This window comes from Muscardinus avellanarius (assembly GCF_963383645.1).
Source record: "Muscardinus avellanarius genome assembly, chromosome: X".
Taxonomy (NCBI): Eukaryota; Metazoa; Chordata; class Mammalia; order Rodentia; family Gliridae; genus Muscardinus; species Muscardinus avellanarius.
Genome location: NC_137792.1, coordinates 106,470,219 through 106,488,626, shown reverse-complemented (window position 1 = coordinate 106,488,626; position 18,408 = coordinate 106,470,219).

The window sequence follows — 18,408 nt, the reverse complement described above, 5'->3', positions numbered from 1 at the left end:
TTTTAGTAGGACTCTGCTTTACACAAAATAAAGTGATAAGAAAAATGTGAAGAAATACACGTTATCCCACAGAAAAAGACAGAGGGAAATTGGTGGGGGAATAACTGAAAGAGAATGATGCACAAGATCTGTGCCTGGCCAATGGTTCAATTTTTCCCTCTGTGGAGGGTCTTGCCTCCCCCTTTATCTGACAAAGTATTTCATTTTAGGCCTTTTATTTTCTCTCTGGTGTTTTGGGCATGAATAGAGAAATGGTTTTTTATCCAAGCCATGTATGAGACAAACTTTGGCTTCACCTCTTTTATAGGAAGACTGTGGTTATATTCTTGTTCCTAAAGAAGTCAGTCCTCAGTCTCTGTAAGCATCCTCAGCTATGTCAGGCTTGTCTCATGGATTTTAGGGAGTGATTATTTTAAAATTCTGTAATGAATAGAGATGGAAGGTAGGAGAGTCCTAAAATTTGGAAATTTCAATTCTTCCTGAAGGTGGGATAAACAGGGAGATACCATCAATGATAAGGATATAAATACAGTTTATTAGGTGGAGCCCATTATGGAGAGAGGCGTTTGTTCACAGATCATTTTTTTAAGCCAAGTTACTTCTCTTCTCACAAGGGCAACAGAAATTATACAATGAAAGAATCCTGAATCTCTTACCTCCTACTTTGTTTGAAGCAAATATTCATCCATGCAAATAACTACTTGTTCTTTGCCCAGCCAGCAGAAACACGTTCTTAGCCTGGGGTAGAAAAGGAGTAACTTTACTTTCTTCCTACTAGGGATTCTAGAACAGCAGAGCTAACAGAGCCCTCTGAAATTATTTATTCTCCACACTATATAGAAGGTTGAGGACTAGACAGGGAAATTACTTCTATAAATTCAGAGAATAAGTCACAAAATTAAGAATAGATATTATGTATCCTGAATTCTTGTTCAGTGCCTTTCATATTGGACAGCTCATTAGTGTGTGTGTGTGTGTGTGTGTGTGTGTGTGTATGTGTTTGAAAGAGACCACAAGATTTATTAAAAATTAAACAAAAGTCAAAGCTTGCTTTCAACATTTTCGAGGTTGTGGAAGTTTTGTCAGGCTTATTGGGGAAAAATATGGAATGCTTCATGAATTTGTCCATCATCCTTGCACAATGGCCACAATAATCTTTGTATAATTTAAATTGTAGTATATATGCTGCTTAAGGGAACATGGGCCCATTCTAAGTTGAAAGACTGGTTAGATAGACAACAAAAAGATAAACATTAAAAGCAAAATAAATAACTATTACTATACTTACACAAGGGCAAGGACATAAATAAATGTTATTTACATACATATAGCATGTATTTTATATACACATATATCATATTCTATATTACATATTAACATTACTATATTCAATGCTGGGAACTGCACTATGTATTTTACATGGAATATTATCTACCTCAGAGTTATTGTGAGGATTAACTAATTTAACATTTGAAAAAAATTAAGAAAAGTGTTTGGAGAGTGACAAAAAATTATAGAATGGTGATATGGGAAGCTCTGAACTCTTGTTTTATAGAAAAATTAAAAACAGAACAACCAAACTATTGGAATCAGACTTATAAGTGCTCTAGAAAACAGGACAAGGTTTATAATAAACAATTATGTAACAAATAAACAATGCAATATTCAAGTTGATAGGAAATATTGTAATGTTTTTCTCATGTTTCCTCCACCCCCTCCCTGGTAAAGTGATATTGAGCATGAGAAGGTAACTGACGGTTCCTAGTACCACCCGTGGAACAAGACCAAATAGAGAAAATGTGTTAAAAATTATTGTGTTCATCGGTTATCATCTGTATGGTGACTACCAAAAGTACTGATGCAAGGTGTTCATCTATGTTTTGGATAACTGTGAACACAGGTGGAAAAATAGCAACTATTGTTGCAAAAGTCACAAGGTCTATTGGAAACCCTCAGGTGCCTGTGACAATAGATTATGGTTGGAAACATCCAAAAATGCTAAAAAGACACTGAGAAAATAGGACATTAAGAAGCAGCTGAATTTGTGGAAGATTTAGAAAACCATGAATATGTTAAGACAAGATGCATACTCAGAAAAGTCTTGAAAAAATCTTAAGTTTTTATGTCAGTTGTCTCTTGGCTCAGAGTAAACCGTACTAAGAGTTAAATGAGTGCTCCTGCAGAAAAACATTCTTCAGAGTTAGAGAGAGGCAATAGTTACCTCCATTTTATTATTTTGTTGTTCAAGCTCTTGAATGTCAAGGAGATCTCTAGCAAAATATTAGTTGAAAATAATTTAATGGAACAGAAACTTTAGGGACCACAGATGACAAGGAATAATTTTCACAAAGTTTGGGGGAAATGTAAAAACAAGTGAAAATACTCAAGATTTCCACAATAAAAAAATAGTAAAAACCTGGGAATCATGAAAAATTGATTTCCTGGAGTTGTCACATGATAATGATCAAATGCCCAGTTTCAGCATTAGCAACAAAAAAATTGTATCACATTGCCAGGTGTGGTGGCACATATCTGTAATTTTAGTACTTGGTAGGCAGAGAAAGGAGGTTTGTGGGATTGACGCGAGCCTGGGCAATGATGAGTGTAGCTTAGAGGTAGAATGCCCCTGGCTTTAATCTTCATTACCACAAAAATGTTGTATCACTCAAAGAAAATAAAAACATGGTTCAAATAGAACAAACTAAACTGACAGAAAATATAATGAGAAAATACTAGGCAGTAAAATTAATAGACAAAACCTGTCAAAAATTATTTTAAGTATGCCCGAGTTGCCAAGAAAAAAACTTGGACAGAGATCTGAGGGAAATATGAATAGTTATGCATAACAAAAATGATAACATCAATGAAAAATGTAAAGCATAAAAATCAAATCCAAATCCTGAAGCAACAAATATAGTAAATGAAATAAAAATTGAATAGGAATATTTAGCAGCAGATTTGAACATGAAAAGTATGAGTAGGGTTTAGGACAACTGAAATTATTTAATATGAGAAGCAAATAAGATAGTGAACAGAGTCTAAGTGATTTATGGAAAATAATGAGGCCGACTAATATACATGTTATGGTAATCTCAGACTGATAGTAGAAATAAAATTAGTAAAACAGGTTGTTTGAAGAAATACTGATGAAAAACTCCCCAGTTTGATGAAACACATGATCTACAAATCCAGGAAACTCACCAAATTTCAAATAAGACACTTCCAAAGAACCATATTAGAGTGGAAACATAAACAGCCAAAGGCAGTACGAATTTTCAAAGCAGGAATCAAGTATCTCCTAATGTATCAAGGATTCTCAATAAAATGATCAATCATTCCACATCAAAAGTGAAAGAGGCCAAAAAACAATGGGATACTATATTGAAAATTCTTAATTAAAAATATCAACTGAATATTCTGTCTTTAAAAATGTCTTTTAAGTAATGTGGAAATTATAAGATTGCAATTTAACAATATCATTAAACCTTCAAGAAATGCTTTAAAGTTTTCCAAGTTTAAGTGAAAGAATGGTAGAAAGCATCTGAAAATTATATGCAGATATAAAGTCCACTGGTAAAGGTAATATATAGGCAAATATTAAAGGTCACTATTATTGTTATTTTGTTTATATTTCCAATTTTTTTGAAAAGACAAATGCATAAAATATTTATAAAACTATATTTGGACCACCCAAATATTAATTTATTTTCTTGCAAATAACATCAATTTGTTCTTTTGGATTGCTGAGTATAATTCTATTGTGTTTATATTCCACAAATTTGTAATCCATTCATCTGTTGATGGACACCTACCTTGGTTACTTAATATCACTATTGTGAGCTGTGCTGTTATAAACATAGATATGAATATATTAACATTATGTTAAGCCAGATTAACGAGCCACAGAAAGTGAAGAGTCATTTATTTTCTCTTATATATGGAAGGTAGGGAGTAATCAGAATAGCAGAGAAACTTCAGAAAGTTGAGAAGAAATTTCAGTGGAATTAGACAGGTGGTCTAGGGGAGAGGGAGAATAAATAAAGGAATCATATCCAATGAAATTATTTTCATATGTGAAAATTGCTTCCAATCTCAATATCCTTTATGGGGAAAGTAGAAGTATGTGGAGAACTTGGAGAAAGCCCACCAAGTGCTGTGTGCATGTATTTCACTATCATTATGAATTACATTTATGATGTGAGACTAAAATACACCAATAAAAGTGTAAAAAATTATATCTTCTGACTCTTATTTTGTACTTTTTGATCAATATTTCTCCATTTTCAATTCAAATTAATGCAATTTTATTTCTATTGTATCAAAACTATATTTTACATTTCTCTGTTCCACCTCAATAATGATGTCACAAATTGCATCTTTGTGGTATATGAAATAGCAAGAAAATTTTAGTTGGGTTTTGAAAAAAATAAATGAACAACCCAGAAAAGACATTACAAAACATTTTAATTTAAAATATTAGCTGAAAGAATAAATCACTTAGAAAAAATTTAACCAAATAACTAAAAAACAAGTACATTCAAAATTACAAAAATATTATCAGAAAAACATTGGAGGACATATAACCAAATAAAAAGATACATCATGTTCATAGATTTCAAGAATTAATAGGGTCAGTATTACAATACTCCCTATTGTGATGTACAGATTCACTTTATTTTCTATCAATATTTTAACTGATTTTTTGAAAAAATACAAAAGATCATTTAAAAACTTACATAAACACTTAAGTAACCACAAATATCCAAAATTATCTTGAAAATATGCAAAATCACAATCTCACACTTCCCACTTTCAAAAGTAAGAACAAAGTTACAGTATTAAAAACAGCACAAGAATTAAAGATGGCAGAATAGAAAGAAGGCAGCATGTTTGGTTGCTCCCAGACTCAGAAGTGAATGAGCAGAAAGACAGATTCTTGGTAAGAGAAGTAAACCATTCAAAAGTCAACAGAAGAAAGGCAATTCAATCAACATTGAATCAAAATTTGCAGAAAGAGCAAAGGATTAAAAGAGTTCACTCCATCTCATCTGATGAATGGACAGAAGAAAGGGTAGTTATCTTTTTGACCTAGCACTGGAGCTTTCAGCTGCTGGAATGTGAAAGCTCTCTGAAATTAACTCTATCAAAGAAGAAGCTAAGTCATGTCAAGCCAGTTACTACAGAGATTCCACAAAAAACAATCACATTCTTTCCATTCTCAAAAAAATTAAGACTGAATTTCCAGACTGTCCAACCAAACCACCCCCCAAATTCTGTAACATCATGCAATTAAAATCATGGGTACCAAGAAACTCCAGGGCATTCCAGGAGGGGCCAGAGTGGTGACTGAAAGCCTCATCAAGACCCTGAACTAACAAAGTGTCCCAGCAGAAGATTGTGTGACTACAGGGAATCATGTGGAAACAACCTAACACATGAGGTCTGTGAATTTACAGACCATCTCTGTAGAGATGGGAGTGGGGACTACAATGAAACACAGGAGAAACATGAATTAGCAGACAGTCCCTAGAGACAATTGTGCTGGAATCAGAGTCACCACACTCCACCCATGTGGGTTCTTCATTGATCAACACAGTATCCTCAGCAATGATGTCTTTGGGGTGAAATATCTCAAGCAATCATTCCACAGGATCTAAAGGCTCTAATTTATTGCCCAGCAGGAGTAGGACACCACAAGTTCCGAGACCAATGGCCAGCAAGGTCTCATGAGATCACAGTTATCAGACAAATAATGATGTCTCTGGGGCTCTGGAAATAAATAACTTATACAGCCACACCCCAGATTCAGAACTGTATATCCTGACCCTTGGTGGCTTTAAGGCCCCATTAGCAGGGATGTGAGAGGTCCCAGAGTCACATAATTGGAATGAGCAAAACAGTGATTTGCGCCATGGATAAATTTAACTCATACATCCATGCCAGACTGGAAACTTTATAATCTCTGGCACTGATGATTTAGGTCTGGTGAATAGGGAGGCCAATATCAAGCAGTGTTTCACTTGATCACAACCAGTAGGGTCTCAGTGGTGTCCCTGTGGCATGAAAACTTGGCCAGATGGTATACAGGCTTGAAATGTTATGGTTTGGGGCCCTGCTGAATTTTTCCCAGAAGAGCACAGAGTTCAGAAGTCATTCAGTCATTCAGAGACTGCTTGAACTAACTTTTTTCTATTTTTAAAGAGATTCTGGGGGTACTTACTGAAAACTCTGATTATATGAGACAGATTCATTGAGGCAAATATATATTCACAGTAAAGAAATTATTATAAAGGGATAATAAATAGACATTGAACTCTAACAAAAAGAGTAAGATGATGCCAATAAAACAGAAGTAACAAACCTAAGAATACTGAAACCATGAAAATGAAGACAAGTGAGGAAACTATGAACTTCCATAACTCCACAACAATGAAGATAGCCAATTCAGAATTGTGGAAAATACCAGAAGGAGAATATTAAATTTTGATTTAAAATATGATCAAAGATGTTAGAAATAAAATAATAAAATATATAGGATATAAAATCGCATATAAAGGAAAAAATTGAGGCTCTAAATAAGAGTAAAAAAGAGTGTCTGAGTGAAATGAAGACAGTAATAAGTGAAATAAATTTCTTAATAGAACCATCACTGGAAGACTAAAACACATTGAAAAATAGTTTCCTTTGTAGAAGACAGTTCACTTAAAACTGATCACAAGTCAAATATATAGAGAAGACAAGACCTAAATATTCAAAAAATATAGTATAATATGAAACGACCAAGCCTATGGATAATAGGCATTAAAGAAAGAATAGGAAAAAACATCAACGTATTTGGAAACTCTTTAGAAAAATAGCATTATAGAATTACCAAAATTCTATGGGAAGGGAATGGTGTGGGAACTGGGTAGAGGCTAAATGGGTGATGTGTTCATGTATGTCCACACAAGTTTTTTACCACAATATGATGTATGAATACAATGCACCAATAAAAAATTTTTAAAAAGTTAATAAAAAATTACCTAAATATGAAAAATTAGATGGACATCCTCATACAGGATACATACAGATCTCCAATAAGACAAGATCAAAGAACTTCTCCATGCCACATAATAAAATGACTAACATAGATTTTTTAGTAGTCATAAATTTTGTTTCCTTACAGGCAATATTATTTGGAGGTTTAAAGTGAATAGAAGAAAAAAATTATTCCATGCAAATGGACAACAGTAACAAGTAGAGAATCTTAAATGCCTCAAGAATAAAAGGACAGGTGACATTCTGGGGGAAAATTAATAAGAATTACTCTGGGCTTCTCAACCCAAGTAAAGAAAGCCAGGAGGGTCTGGTATGATGTACTTTACACCATGAAATAAAACAACATCCAACCAGGACTGCTATATCCAGCAAAGATGTTCGCCAAATTGATAGAGAAATAAAAACCTTCCATGAAAAGCAGAAATTAAAAAATTATGATTATTAAGCAGGCTTGAGAGAAAATAATTAAAGAAATAAAACACAAAGAAAAAACAAGGAATAAATTCCAAAGCAGAAAAGAGACCAATTACATCAGATTAGCAAATAAGTAGAGAATAACTCTAAATCAAAGAGAAAATATGCTTCAAATGTCAGGAAATAAAATAAATCATCTCTCCATAGTAATATTGAATTTTAGCGGTTTCAACTCCCAAATAAAAGACATCCTGGCAATGTGAAATAAAGACCAAAATACAATTATATGCTGCTTATAAGAAACATCTTACAGGCAAAAATATTCAGAGGTTAATAGTGAATAGAAGAAATAATTTATTCCATGTAGAGAACAGTAATAAGAAGAGGTAGCTATGTTCATATCTCAGAAAACAGACTTTAGGCCATACTTTTTTAGACAACACTAAGCAGGTCATTTCCTACTGAGAAATGGCACAATCCAGTGAGAAGATATAATGATACTAATCATTTATGAACTAAACATGACTCTATGCACATTAAAAAATTTATTGGGACATTAATATTCACATATACCCAACACTGCACTAATGGAATACTTCAATATGCCTCTCACAACACTAGATTAATCTCCCAGACTAAAGAAAATACTCTTCATAACTGAAGAACACTATAAACAAAATGGACTTAATAAACATACACAGAATATTCCACAAAACAACAATTGAATACACATAATTCTCAGGAGTTCATGGACACTTTTTAAACTAGATTAAAATCTTAGCCACAAAGAAAATTCCTGCCAATTAAAAAAATGTAATATAGTCTCTTGCATCTTTTCAAGTAATAATGGAATGAATGTAGAAATCAACAACTAGGAAAATACAAAAAATGACAAATACATGGATATTGAATGATACAATTTTGAATGAGAAATGGATCATAGAATAAATAAGGGAAGAAATAAAAAAATCCTAGAGTTAAAAAAGAGATATGACATATCGAATTATATGCGATACTTTGAAGGTGGTTTTAAGAGGAAAAAATGTAGCATTAAAAAACTGGAGAGTCACTAAATAATCAACCTAAATACATACCACAAGGACCATGAAAAACAGAACCAGACTAATACCAAAGACAGTAGAATACAGGTGGTAATTAAAATCAGAATGGAAATCAATAAAATATATGATAAAAATATAGAAGATCAACAAAGGAAAAAGCTGGTTTTTTGAAAAGATAAATAAGATTGGAAAAAACCTTAGCTAACCTAACCAAAAGAAAGAGAATTAACCTAAATTATTAAAATCATAACTGAAAAAGGAGACATCACTGCAGACAGTTGGTAAATCCAAAGGCCCATTAGAAACCAGTTTGAAAATTTACACTCCAATAAACTGGAAAACATAGAAGAAATTGAAAGATTTCTAGAAACATTCAAATTACCTAAATCAAAAGAAGAGAATATATAAATTGACCAATAGCAAGCAAATAAATAGAAAAAACAATAAAAAATATTTTCATCAAAACCTATCTATGTCTACACAAGTTTTTACCCCATTATGATGTATAAATACAATGCACTAATAAAAAAATACATTAAAGAAAAAAAAACAAGCCAAAAATAATAAAACAATCCAGGTCCAGATGGATTCTCAACCGAATTCTAAAAATACCTTTACAGAAGAAATTAATCCAGTCCTTCATAAATTATTCCATATTATTGAATGAGATATAATTCTTCCAGACTCATTCTTTTGAACCAGTATCCTCTTAACACCAAAATTAAATAAAGGTATCTCAAAGAATAAAAAAGAAAGAAAATGTAAAACCAATATTCCTGATGAACATCAATGCAAATATTCTAAAAAAATATTAGCAATACACATTGAAAACCATATCAAGAAAATCTTACACCATGATGAAGTCTGTTTTATTCCAGGGATGTAAGGCTGGTTCAACATACACAAATCATTACATGTCATTCACCACATAAATAGAACTAAGTACAAAAATCACATGATCATTTTAGTAGATTCTGGAAAGTCATTTAAAGAAATCCAACAACCAATTATGTTAATAAAAACAACTGAAGAAAATTTGAATGAAAGGAATTTTCCTCAACAATATAAAGGTAATATACAGTAAATCCAAAGCTAAATTCATATTTAATGGGGAAAAGCTGCAAAATTTCCTTTAATATCAGGAACAAGTCAAGGATGCTTAATATCACCACTCATTTTCTTTTTTAAAATTTTTATTGGTGCATTATATTCATACATTATATTGTGGTAAAAACAAAAAACTTGTGTGTACAGACATGTACACATCACCGATTTAACCCCTACCCAATTCCCACCCCGTTCCCTCCCCGTCCCTTGCTTGGCTTAGTGGTTGACTTCAATATGTTTAAGTACATTGTGTGTTTTAGAGAGTTTCCTCTTCCCCCTCCTTTCTCCTCCTTTAGATTGTCTTGTTTGCTCCTCTATAGGATTTTCTTTTGCATCTAGAGTTCCTCATATGACCCATTACTCCCTAACTCTCACATATTAGGGAAAGTATCTGATTTGTTATTTTTTGTGACTGACTAATCTCACTTAGCATAATGTCCTCCAGTTCCATTCATTTCCCTGAAAATGAGGTAATTGAGGTTTTTTTTTAATGGCTGAGTAAAATTCCATTGTGTACATAGCCCACAGTTTTGTAATCCATTCATCTGTTGATGGACATCTTGACTGGTTCCATAGTTTAGCGATGGTGAATTGTGCAGCTATAAACATAGATACACATGCATTAGTTTGGTAGTTTGTTTTCCTATCTTTTGGGTAGATACCCAGAAGTGGTATTGCTAGAAAAAAATGGTAGATTTCTTCCCATTCTTCTGAGGATTCTCAAAACTGTTTTCCAAAGTGGTTGCACTAATTTGTAGTCCCAACAACAATGATATAGAGTTCCCACCTCTCCACATCCTCGCCAGCATCTGTTGTTGTTTGTATTTTGAATGATTGGCATTCTAGTTGGAGTTAGGTGAAATCTCAGGGTAGTTTTGATTTGCATCTCTCTGATTACCAGTGATGTGGAACATTTCTTCATGCATGTATTGGGCATTTGAATTTCTTTTGTGAAGTGTCTATTTAGTTTGCATAATAGTTTTGCATCCAAGTTCATCAGAGATATAGGCCTGTAGTTTTCCTACCTTGAACTGTCTTTATTCGGTTTGGGTATTAGTGTGATGTTGGCTTCATAGAATGTTTTTGGGAGAGTCCCGGTATTTTCTATTTCATGAAATAGTTGGAGTAGTATTGGGGTTAGCTCTTCTATAAAGGTTTTATAGAATTCACTTGGGAAACCATCTGGTCCTGGGGTTTTCTTTGATGGAAAGCTCTTTATTGCTGTTTCAATCTCTTTGATTGTTATTGGTTGGTTAAACTACTCTATATCTTCTTGATTCAGTTTAGGAAGGTTGTATTTTTCTAGGAAGTTGTCGATTTTCTCCAGATTTTCCATTTTGTTGGAGTATAGATTTTCAAATTAGTTTCTGAAAATCCTCTGGATTTCTACCCTGTCAGTAGTAATTTCTCCTTTTTCATCCCTTATCTTCATAATTTGGGTTGATTCTCTCTCTTTCTCTCTCTCTCTCTCTCTCTCTCTCTCTCTCTCTCTCTCTCTCTGTTTTTTTTTTTTTTTTTTTTTTTTTTTTTTTTTTTTTTTTTTTTAGTTAGGTTGGCTAGTGGTTTACCTATCTTGTTAATTTTTTCAAGAAACCAGCTTTTGGTTTTGTTGATTTTCTGTATTTTTTTTATTCTCTATTTTGTTAATTTCTGCTCTAATTTTAATAATTTCCTGTCTTCTACTGGCTTTGGGGTTCAATTGTTCCTGCTTTTCAAGGGCTTTGAGGTGTGTCGTTAGGTTATTTATTTGAAGATTTTCTGTTTTTATTATGTGAGCACTCAGTGCTATAAATTTTCCTCTTAATACTGCCTTCAAAGTGTTCCAGAGGTTTTGATATGTTGTATCTTTATTTCCATTTTCTATAAATTTCTTGATCTCACCTCTTACTTCTTCTATGACCCATTCTTCATTCAGAAGTGTGGTGTTCAGTCTCTACATGTTTATGTTGTTTCTCTGGGTCTTCTTATAGTTGATTTCTAGTTTCATTCCATTATGGTCTGAAATAACACAGGGAAGTATGTAACATTTTTTAAATTTGCTAATGCTCATTTTGTGTCCCAGGATGTGATCTATTTTGGAGAAAGTTCTGTGAGCAGCTAAGAAAAATGTAAAATCTGCTGTAGTTGGGTGAAATATTCTATATATGTCAAACAGGTCCATTTGGTTAATAATGTTCTTTAGTTCTGAGACATCTTTACGGACCCTTTGTCTAGAAGATCGGTCAAGTATTGTGAGAGGTTTGTTGAAGTCTCCCAGTATTATTGTGTTGGGATTTATGTGTGACTTCATGTCACAAAGAGTTTGATTTATGAATGTAGCTGCCTCTATGTATGGGGCATAGATGTTGATGATTGTTATTTCCTCTTGCTGGATTATTCCTTTTACTAGTAAGATGTGACCTTTTTTGTCTCTTTTAATAAGTTTGGGTTTGAAGTCTAACTTGTCTGACATCATAGTTGCTACTCCTGCTTGTCTTTGAGTACCATTAGCATGGATTACCTTGCTCCAGCCCTTTACCTTGAGTTTGTTCCTATCTTTACTTGTAAGGTGTGTTTCTTGTAAGCAGCAGATGGATGGATTCTGGCTTTTAATCCATTTTGCCACTTTATGTCTTTTTATTGGAGAGTTGAGGCTGTTTACATTCTGTGTGACTATAGAGGGATAATTTTTAATTCCTAACATGTTAAGATCTTATTTCTGTTTGAGATACTGTTTATTCTTCTTTGCTTAGTTTTCTGCTGGATGGAAATTCTTGTTTCTTATTTTCTGGCGTGTATTACCTATTTCCTCTTTGCAGTTAATCTCCTTGAGTATTTTCTCTAGCACTGGTTTTTAAGACATAAATTCCTTCAGTTTCTTTTTGTCATGAAAGCTTCTTATTTCCCCATCTAATTTGATAGATAGTTTTGCTGGGTAGGAAATTTTTGGCTGGGAGTGTTTTCTTTCAGAGTTTGGAATATGTTACTCCATGCTCTTCTGGCTTTCATGACTTGGTTTGGGAGGTCTGGTGTGATTCTAATTGGTTTGCCTCTGAACGTCACATGGCCTTTTATTTTTGTTGCCTTTAAGATTCTCTCCTTGGCTTCCACATTAGTCATTTTGACAATTATGTGGCATGGGGATCCTCTTCTCTGATCCTGTCTAAAGGGAGTTCTATAAGTTTCGTGGACCTGTGTATCGACCTCTTGCTTTATGTTTGGAAAATTTTCTGATATTACTTCCTTGAAGAGATTATTGATCCCTTTGGTTTCACCTTCTTTTCCCTCTATTCCATTTATTCTTATGTTAGCTCTCTTAAAATGGGCCCATATTTCTTCAATGTCAGATTCCTGCTGTCGGATTTTTTTTTCTAACTTAGAAACTATGCGTTCATTTTTGGAGTGATCATCTTCAAGAAGTGAGATTCTCTTCTCCATGTGGTCTAATCTGTTGTTTATACTTTGAATTGAGGCCTTTATTTCCAAGATTGCATCCTTTATCTCTTTTTGATTCTTTCTGAATTCTTTTCGAAAGTCCTTTATTATTTCTAAAGTTATTTTCCTGATTTGATCTTCTAGAGATCTCTGGATTTCTGTGCTTTCAGGTTCTGATGTTGTGGGGTTGTGGGCATTCACTGCTCCATTGTTATTTCTCTTTCCCATTATTTTGGAAGTTTGTGCCTTTTCTGGGTTCTTCCTTGGGTCACTACAAGTTCACTTAAGGTGCTCTGGATCTCGAGTCTGTGGTATCTCAGTCACCACTACTCCTTTACTGGGTTGTATCGCAAAATCTCAGACCTAGGGAGTCAATCGAGGCTGCTTAGACCATGGGGGGTGCCAGGTTGGGCATTCTCTAGTGGGGAGTTTTGACTATGGTGTGATATCTTTGCCACCGTCACTCCCCCACTGGGTTGGACTGCTAAAATCTCTGACCCAGGGAGACTATCTGTGCAAGTCCCTAGGAGTGCAGTACTGAGATTTCTCCCCTAGGGTCCGCAATATGACTCACGGTTGTTGAGTGCGCTGTTGGAGCTGTAGTGGACCCAGTGAATTTGCAGCTGCTGCCACTGGCAATATGGTACCACTGCCAAACCCTCAGCTGTGAGACTGGTTATTTCTTCTCTGGTTTTGAGCTCCGCTCTGAGTCCCTGCCAGGTGTGCTGAGCCCAGCCCTTGTGAGCTTTTGATGTTCCCTGCGCTGAAAAAACTGCTGACTGCCGCCCGGCTGTTCAGCAACTACTCACCTTGGCTCACTGTCCACCCCTCCTTTCTGGAGCCTGGTGGCTGGTTGAGTGTGTTGGCTTGATCCGTCCTGTGAACTCGTCGCTGCCGCATCCTTGGCCATTTGGTTGGCATAGTTCTTCTCTGGTTTTGAGCTCTGCTGAGTCCTTGTGGGGTGTGCCGTACCCAGCCATCGGCTCGCTGTCCACCCCTCCTCTCTGTCGCCTGGTGGCTGGTTGAGTGCATTGGTTGGGAGCCGTCCGGTGAACTCGCCGCTGCCGCCAGCAGTAAAGCGCTGCTGCTGCATCCTTGGCCATGAGGTTGGCGTAGTTCTTCTCTGGTTTTGAGCTCCGCTGACTCCCTGATGGGTGTGCTGAACCAAGCCCTTGGGAGCTTTAGATGCTCCTTGCGCTGAAAAATTTGCTGACTGCCGCCCGGCTGTTCAGTAACCCGCGCCGCTTCGGCTGCTCCATGCAGCAGCTCTGGCTGCTCCACGCTGTGGTGACTGCGGCACTGCAGGCTGGTTTCTTTCTGGTGTCTCTTTTTTCCAGCCCTCTTTTTCTCTGTCTCTTGTATTTACAGTTTTATTTCTTTGCTGATGGTGTTTTCTGGCCCTGAAAGCCGCTGGTTTTGTGGTCTGAAAATATTTTTAATTCCTTTGGTTTTGGTTTCTTCTCACTCTTTTCTGTCTATATTCTTAGGTTTGCTCTTTTAGTGTTTTTTTTTTTTTTCAATGTCCAACTCACACTGTTGAAGTGCTTTTTCTAAATTATATGCTATGCCTTCATTTTTGGAGTGGTCATCTTCTAAGAGCAAGATTCTTTCCCCCCTCTGCGCTAGTCTGTTGTTAATGATTTGTATTGCTAAGAATACCCATATAGAAGATGCTATTAATTTTTAAGGCATATAAAAAGGTAAATATCTGCCATCAGAATAAGATACTATAAAGAACATAAATTAGACATAGAAAGCCCACAGAGAGAAAGGGAGCTATCAAAAGCAACAAAGAAGCCAGACATGGTGTCACACCCTTGTAATCCCAGCATTTGGAAGGTGGAGACCAGAGGTTCGTGGTTCATGGACAGCCTCAGAAACTTAGCAAGGAACTTCACAGCTCAGTGAGACCCTCTTTCAAAATAAAAGGACTAAAAAGTAAGGCTAGTGGTGTAGCTAGAAGGTAAAATGTCCCTGAATTCCATTCCCAGTACTGCAAAAAAGCAACAAAGATATAAACTGAAGAAATATGAAATAAGGAGAAAGAAGAGTAGAAAAGATAGATTCTCCACAATCCTGCAACAACAGAAGCCATGAAAACAGAGTTGCTGAGAATACATGAAGGACAATTGAGATATTTAGTAGTAAAAATTAGACAGAATTTCAGAAAAGATTTCAGAGACAGCCTGAAAGAAATTTAAAATCAAATCAACAAAGATTTTTGATATCCTGAACAGGAATCCATAGGAAACTCTGAAGGAAATGTTGAATGGAATAAATAACAATCCCATTTTATTGGAAGCCTATCACCATGTTACTGTCTTCTTTATCTTCCCTAAACTAGCAATTTTAATTTTCACTTTCTGTTTCATTAAGCCTGTTTATGTAAGACAGGTAATACAAAAGCAAGTGGCTCCTTTATTAGTAGCTATTTGAAATTCTTAGGAAAATGTCCCTGCCTGTATTAACAGTCAGCCTGTAATGGATTGGATAGAGTCAGAGTAGTTGTAGACCTAAAGCCACTATACTTCCTTCATAAAACATTGATTTCTTATTTCTAAACCTCATGTTTTAAAAACTTTAGAAAATATTTTATAATATAAATCATGCACAAAACAGTTCATTCAAACTAGATTATTTAGAATTTAATAAAAATCCAAATCTGTGGGCAAGGATAAAGAACCAACAAGTGATAGAGACATTCTTTGAGGCTAGAAATATATGGTTGCAATACCATCCCCAGAAGTTCCCATAAGAAAAATAAATAGAGATCCAGTCCTGATAGCACACATTTGTAATCCTAGCATTTGGGAGGCTAAGAGAAGAATATAGAATATCACAGAACTGAGACTAGCCTCAGAAACTTAGTGAGGCCCTATTTCAAAAGAAAGAGACAGGGAAACACACACACACACACACACACACACACACACACACACACAAAGAGAGAGAGAGAGAGAGAGAGAGAGAGAGAGAGAGAGAGAGAGGGAGAGAGATGGAGAGACTTAGACAGAGAGAGACTTGAGAGACAGAGATACAGAACAAGAAACTATAGGAGAAAATTTTTCTATCAGATACATGGCCTTCTTAGAGAAATGCAGCCTCGAAAGTTGGGTTATGGAGGAGTAAAGATCTTTCTGTCCTCCCACCCTTTTCTTATTATTTTCCATTAATGAATTCATCCCAAGCCGAAAGTCAAGGAAGCAGAGTTGAAGTAGACTATTTGGTTCAGTTTCAGAGGGTAAGAGAAGCATGGAGAATAGTAAAGACTGAATATGGATGAGTAAACAGAATAAGCAGCATAAAACTAGAATTTCTAGAATACATATTTCATGGCTATAACTATACTAGGCCCTTTATGTCCATCATCTCACTGTATCTTTATGTCAGCTGTGAAAGCTGAGGATCACTATCCTTATTTTATATATGAGAAAACAACTTCAGAAACTATATTTTCCATACAAAATAATTATATACATTGAATGAGATAATCATTGCTAAGCACATAGCACTTCTGATTTTATATTCACATATATTCAAATAAATATTTGTTTATTGACATTCTCAGAGATAAATATGCAGATTATTAAGTAACTGATCTCCAGAAACCCACAACACCAGTCACTGAGCAGATAAACTGTGAAATAGAATGCAAGGAAGAATACTTTGCTATATTTTAGAAAAGGCTCTCTTAGCACATTTTTCCATGTAGTAAATTGACATCTGTGCTACCCCTTAACTTATGATTCATACATTATAGCATGCACTTACCTTCATCTCAACTTTGTGAAATAGGCATTACCATTTTACCCATTTTTCTGATTAGAAAATTTCAGGAAGTATTATATGATAATATTCTCAAAACAAGTAAGGGGCAAACCCCAGATAGAATGCCAGGTTTTCAGACACTACTTACATCTATTATTTGTTTTCCTTTTTTAAAATGTATTTATTTTTATTTGTGGTACTGGGGATGGAACCTAGGGGCATTTTACCTCTGAGAGATACCCCCATCCCCATTTTTTATTCTTTACTTTGAAACAGGGTCTCACTGAATTGCAACAGTCCTTCACTAAGTAGCTGAGGCTGTACATGAACCACAATCCTTCTGTCTTAGCTTCCCAAATGCTGGGATTACAAGCATGGACTACCACGACTGGCTCTGTTATTTCTAACTTTACAAATATGTGGTTCTAAATATGTAACTATAGCTTTAGTTTTGCATAATTTTAGAATTTCAACCATCTTTCTAAAATTTTTCATTTCTTAGATATAATCATTTCAAGATTTCAAAGAGCTTCACAGGAACTTACATTACAGATCATTAAAAATAGACACTTTAAAATTTTCTATAAAATCCTTGAAATGCACACATATACATCCAATGCTCATAAACATATCCAGTCTTAATCTACCTAGTCTTGGCCCCAATTCTCTTCTGTTTCAGCTTGATTACCAATGTTTAGATGAGACTTGGCTGAAAAAGTGGAGTGAGAGTGAAGAAAATGTAGAGTATTTGTCTTTCAAGGGATGTCAGGGAAAGAATGATAAGAATAATAAGAGTTCTGAGGTTCCCCTATTTCATCATCTTCAAAGGATCAACTAGCTTGGTTCTTCTGTTATTTCTTTCTTTTTTGTGTGTGATATTATGGACTGAACTCAGAGTCATTCTATTTCTGAATTGCACACCCATTCACTTTAATTTTTAAAATTTCAAACAGTGTCTCACTAAGTTGCTGAGAATGGCTCTTGTCTCAGCCTTCCAAATCCTGAGATGATAGGTATGCTTTATGCCTGGAAGCAGCCTGGCAATTCTCCTTTTAATCTATTGATTTCCAATTGACAAATAACAATTTTCTGTATTTACAAAGTAATATGTGGTATTCTAATCCATGTATACATCATAGAAACATTAAAACATACCTATCACTACATAAACTTATTTTTGTAATGAGAATATTTAAAATCTGTTTAATGATATAAAATGAAAAATATTGATATTTACTTTGTTCAATGTGTAGTAAATAGATCACTTAAACTTATTGATTCACTGTAACTAAATTTTGTGCTCTTTGATGAATATATTTCTTCTTTCTATTCCTCCTCCAACCCTCAATTTTTATTAACCTATTTTCTACTCCCTATATCCATGATATAGACATTGGTTAGGGTTAGGGTTAGGGTTAGGGTTAGGGCATTTACCTTTGTCCTGTTTATTTGTGTTGTTGCAAATGACAGAACTTCCATCTTTTTGAGATTGTATAGTATTCCATTTTAATTATTCCTTCCTTGAGATGACTTCAGTATATTAAGAGATATGAATCTTTAGAATTTATCTGTTGTGTGTTATGAAATATATCTCCTTGTTGCTTTT